The sequence below is a fragment of the Miscanthus floridulus genome, chromosome 16 (assembly GCF_019320115.1).
Source record: "Miscanthus floridulus cultivar M001 chromosome 16, ASM1932011v1, whole genome shotgun sequence".
Classification (NCBI taxonomy): domain Eukaryota; kingdom Viridiplantae; phylum Streptophyta; class Magnoliopsida; order Poales; family Poaceae; genus Miscanthus; species Miscanthus floridulus.
In genome coordinates, this window is record NC_089595.1 from 70,424,213 (window position 1) to 70,430,212 (window position 6,000).

A 6,000-nucleotide genomic window follows, 5' to 3' on the forward strand; every position below is an offset into this window, starting at 1 on the left:
GGGGAGATACCGGAGTAGAAACAGGGGATCCAAGCGCCCTTTTTCCCTGTTACCATGTGCACTGGGTGCATGATGCACCGCACTCAGCTGTGCCCGCGTGGATGTGGTCCACCAAGAACCCTCCTAGCGTTCCACTAGGGCACACCATGTCCACCATGGACCGCCCCCCAACTCAGCCCAAGCCTAGCCCACCTGAGCCCGTTAAGAGCCTAGTCACTGTTGACTGTTGACAAGTCAATGATGACCGTTGATCGGGCCCACATGTCAGTGACTAGTACCAAGGGCACACCTGTCAGCCATAGGTTAGCTCTGACGATGCCATGCTGACGTCATGTTGTAAATGAGACCACGCCGACCACGTTGGCGAGCTCTCCGACCACTTCGGCGACCACCTAGGCGACCACTCCGACCACCTCGGCGACCACTCCGACCACTCTGACCACCTCGGCGACCACTCCGACCACTCCGACCACCTAGGCGACCACTCCAACCACTCCGACCACCTCGGTGACCACTCCGACCACTCCGACCACCTAGGCGACCACTCCGACCACCTCGACGATCACTCCAACCACTCTGACCACCTCGATGACCACTCCAACCACTCCGACCACCTTGGCGACCACTCCGACCTGCCTCTCCTTTAAACCAGCAGGAAGACCCCACCGTCTTGCCGGACGCTTTCATCACTAACCCTTGCTATGTTTGATGGCAGTAGGCACATCTTAGCCAGTCACTGCCATGCCTAGGCTAGCCATAGCCAGCCTTTGGCCAACTATAGCCACGTGTAGCCAGCCGCAGCCAAGCCACAGCGAGCTGTAACAAGCCACAACTAGCCACAACAGGCCGTAGCTAGCCTCAGCTGGCCAGAAGAAGCCACCACCCTCCGAGACAAGTTACAACCACCCCTGGCCATCCACATCTTTGCCGCGAAGTTGAATTCTAGTCGAATGCCATTCCCCACCGACGAAAGCCCCTTCCTACGCAATCTTATACTCGTTCGTACACTTACAATACGTGATCTTGATCTATCTATATCCGTCTGCACCGTGCCCTTATGCAGGTCTACCCATCCCCCTCGCTATGGAATGTGCTACTCCGAAGTCATGTCAAGTTGTTGCGTCTTTCAGTCGTGTTTGGTTCTTATCACTGTGTTGTTGCCTATGTGCTGAGCCTTCGAGCCGGCTGAGGGATCGTACCTCATTCGGACGTTACGATCATGGGATTTTCTCGCCATGGCCGTGATGCCGAGTGTAACTCGACCCCTTGCTTTTTAGTTGACTTCATAGTACCACGAGTGTTAGCTCCTATCTTCGACCCTAGAACATGGTCGTGATGGATTCGATGTCGATACTAACATCGATGCGGATATCACCCACATGCTTTGAACCCTCCATGACCAAGTCCTGTGGGAGATGACCTGGGAGATAACAATCATGGAACGATGGATGCCAACTCGTTGGTGTAGCTTGTGGCTACGAGTTCGCCTCGCCATGACCATGGAGCTACGCCACTCTTTTGCTTTTTACTTGCCTCTTCGTGCTCAAACCCCCATATGCTTGTACCTTCTATGACCATTGCATTTCTTTGATTCCCATGGTGACAACCACACTGCTATGAAATAGAGAGATGCCTTAGTGCTAGTGCACCTAAGTCGGGTACCCTACGAGTGGTTTGCGCACTTGGTGTTTGTCGCTTCCTTCCAATGCCCCATCTTTCATCGTGGCGTGAGTGTTGGAAGGAGTAGACCTCCATTCTCTGCTGTTATTGCCCTATTAGCCACTCTGTTCGATCCTGCCTTGTCCATGGCGATTGGATCAAAGACTGGACTATCTCTTTTTAGTTAGCAAAGCAATGGTTTATGTCGTACCTCGGACCCGTGCATGTCGACCCGATCGGCCGACTAAAACCATCTTTCCCAAAGATGTGTCTGAGAACATGACATGGATGTGCCTAGCTAACCCCTGCTTCTTTGTTTTGCTGAGCAACTCTCCTCTCGGCTCCCGACGTTATTATGTCGTGTGGATCAAGAGAACCCATTGCTGTCCAATCTCTTTGCACTACCGCTTTCTACCATAGCAGACGAGTCAAAGTACATTGGAGCCAAGTCACAATAGTGTTATTCATTCTTGTCTGCTTCTTGTATCCAATAGTGACTTACGGGATAAGACTATAAGAGCCGAACCCCGTCGTTCTTCCTTTGTTGGGTCCGTCCCCCGATTCCCATCCTTTCCATGATGCTCGGATCGAAGGTCATGAGACGTGGTGTTGCTATGGATAAGCTTTGGCTTAAACCATCTATCCTAAAGCCATACTGGCTTGGCCATGACTTAAGCTTGTGCTTAGCAAACCACCACTTGTGATTCTTGGCCCGAGGAAATCGGACAACCGCCGAGAGGGCTAAGCCGTGTATCTCTTATTACTTCACTGGTGTTATTGGATTTTCCTGCGTCTTGTTGTCTTTTCGAGTGTTGAGTGCTCTCTTGCCTTGCGTGTCGCTTCACGGAGTAGCTAACGATTGGACCAAGAAAACGTGGACGACGACAAGGACTGTGGAACGGAGTCAACGCAGGAGGAGGAGACCCTGCTAATGGAACACCAACGAATGGGGAATTGTACCACTACTACCTCTACATCGCAGGTGTCATGGCAGCACCCTCTTTTAGAGAATCCTATTAGACATTGCATAATATCTAGAACTGCTAGTGCTTTATAAATTATTCCTTTGCTAGTACTTTGATGCATGCTACTACCTGAGCCATTATTACCCTGATGCAACCCACTCTACCATGTCACCCAGCCTTGCGCATTCGCTCGCTTATATATGCTTACTTGCCTGCTTGCTTGCATATTACACCACTATACTTATTATTAACTCCATTTCGCATTATGTCAGGAATGTGATGCTGGTGGTGAACCCCCTGGGAATGGTTTGGCTATGGGTGCCGGACTTGGTGGTGTGTGAGCGTGCTGCGTGTGTCTTGTGTGCATGGAGAGTGAGGGTTGTGTCGACTGAGCTAGAATAACGACGAGCCTGGGGTGAGTCTTGCCATGTGGTGCTACCTAGGCACTTGGATATGGAATACCTGTGGTGGGTAAATGGTAATTGGAGGTGTCCTTGGGTGTGAACCTCGGAGAGGTGGAGCCCGGGGTAGAGGTGCTGTGGTGGCACGTAAAATGGAAACCCTGATAAAGACATTCTGGCTTGGTCAATGCCTAAGGACTTACTAGTACTCAGACTCACCAGGAATCCTTTACGTCCCACTCGCCCTATATGGTGCGAGACAGTCGGACTACTTGGTAGAACAATGCCACTACTGCTAGGAGAACGTGTGCAAGGAGGTACGGGGCACGCGGTTTCCCCCACACCCTTCTAAGACTTCAAGAGGCCTTGTGGACCTTGCTCTTGACATTCGGTGGGCCCCGGCTCTATCTATGACTCACAGTATTAGCCATCCCAGACTAGACTTGGGATGTTCTAGGGCTGAGAGGTAGGGTGGCATCGTTCTAGGCTAGCAAGTGACCGGAATTCTGCCTAGGAGATACATGGCTCTAAGGATGGCTAATCTTGTGGGTTTGTGAAACCTCTGTAGAGTGTTTGGTTGATCGATCGATACATATGCTGACTTGTTGGCTATGGACCTTTCCTGGGTTTTGCTTAAACTAGATAGGAGATGAGTCCTTCTTTCCTCCCTCTAGGGTTGGGGTATTTTCCGGTCGTGAGCCTTAGGGCTGTGGGCCGTTGAGACAAGGCCAAGAGGGAGTTGGCCTATTGACCTAAGTGTGTGAGGTGAGATATGGTGTGGTGGTGAATGTGTTAAAAATTGGATAATATTATTATATTACTAATGTTATTTACTTCTCATGCGCTAAGGATGCAAACCACAGCCAAATATTAGGATCGCCGGATCCCTTGTTTATCTTTTCCACTAAAGCTCATCAGTGCTGACCATGGCCTGCACACATCTAGCGGTGTGCAGATTTCCTGCTTCTTAGAGATGCTGACTTTAGAAGGAATTAGAAGGTCTCGTGCCTACGCTCAAGTTTGGTTCAGAGATGGAATCTACGCTGCACTATGCCAACTCTGATGATGCCCGTGAAGGAGGAGCCTTCACTCGATAGTCTTTTGCTAGATTAACTCTGTAATAGGTGTGTTCCTCAGTGATGTAATATCTTGTATTCTTGTATTCTTATGATGTATGACTGTGGCATCGACTGAAATATGATAATATGATGGAATCCGTTCTTGGTTTTATCATATTAAAATTCATTCTGTGGATTTTCCCTTCAAGGAAAATTGAGGATGTTTCAATTGGTATCAGAGCCATACTTGACCTTAGGATGAGACCTTTAGTACCAAACACTAGTATAGAAGCCAAACATTCTATCTGTAGTGGAGTCATAGCTACTAACACTTGATTCCCCATCTCTACCTTGAGTTCTACTACTAACTGACTATCCCCAATCTAAAAAGTTGACCACTAGGAAATGATTCCCTTTGTCACCCATGCAAGATCGATAGATGTGTGAGACTCAAAGGCTTAGGAGTCGCCTTAAGTCAACACTATGCATATAGGAGTTGTAATGCTGCTTGAGTGCTTGGATCTTTTTGCTTCTTATGCTTCTTGTGATTATATTGCTTGAGTGAAGAATAGAAAAGCTATTTTATTTACATGTGACTCCAGGACCCTGGCTAACCTAGCAGGCTATGAACGAAGACTGCCATATGACTAGACAAAACCTTTAGAGATCCTTGGACACCCTGTACAAATTTGGATTGAGTTATCGAAGAAAACCAAAGGACGACAATTCCTTTTGCAAGGTTCTATGGAACAACTACCCCGATCAAGAAGCAACACCCTGCCTCTTCGCCGACCGAGCAACACCTAAATCTCAAGGACAAGATTCCTGTAAGGAGGGTGGACTGTAACAACCCGGGTTTTTGGAGAAGTCAAAAATACGAACTTTTTAAAAATTTTCCCACAATATGTGAAGCATGTAGATGCTAGTACAAACAAAGAACAATTTATAAAGAAATTGTTGCATACATATAGTGATGCTTGTAGGAGCTTGCCAGAGTTCCTTATTTGGTTTAGGGTTTTGTGTTAGAGAGCACAAGTCCATAGCGAATCCTTTTGACTCCTTCTGGAATCTCTCATGAACCCTTGACCTAATTTCTATAATCAACCAACTATCTTTATCAACTCAATGCCCGTGAGTTGCCAACCCTTGACATGGACCCCACTACCCCTAGTTGACCTCTAGTGGACCCCACTAGGAGGTGTACAAGTTGGCGACACCTATATACAATACACAAGCCTTGGTTTATTTAGAAAATAGGAAATAGAAATAGAAGAGGAAGGAGATGGTAGGGGAAAAAGAGCCAAGGCGCCAGTAGGCCCAGCCAGCCTCTCCCACTCAAAGCTGTGGCCCAGCCTGCTCGCCCTCGGCCCAGCTCGCCACTCCTCCCTTCTGGCCCGCTCGCGTGCACGTTGCCTGCTTGGCCCAACCGATGTAGCAGCCCGGCCTACCCCTCTCTCCTCCCTTTGGCTCACCCCGCCAGCACCTTGGCCCAACCAGGCCGCTGCCACTACACGGCCTAGCCTAGCCAGTAGCCAAAGCCCCTAGCCTCCTAAACCCTAGGGCAGCGCCCAACTCCTAGACCCCGCCGCTACCGCTCGCAACGCCCGCTCCCCCGCGCGCGTCCTGACAGCGCCCCGGCTTCCACGCCGCTTGACGCGCGCCGCATGTCCCTACCTGTGTATGGATGCTGAGGATCATCGGCACCCCCTAGAAGCCCTAACCCTTGTGCTATAAAAGCTGCAGCAGCCGGCGCCTCTCCCAGACTCCCTGTAGCCGTCCCCGCCACCTCTCTCTCTCCCTCTTCTCTGCTCATCCATGGTAGAGGGCCACGCCACCAGTGACCCCGCCTAGCCGAGCCGTGCCACCGTCACTGCCATCCGTGCCCTTGCCCTCCATGCTAGCCACCATGTCCATGCC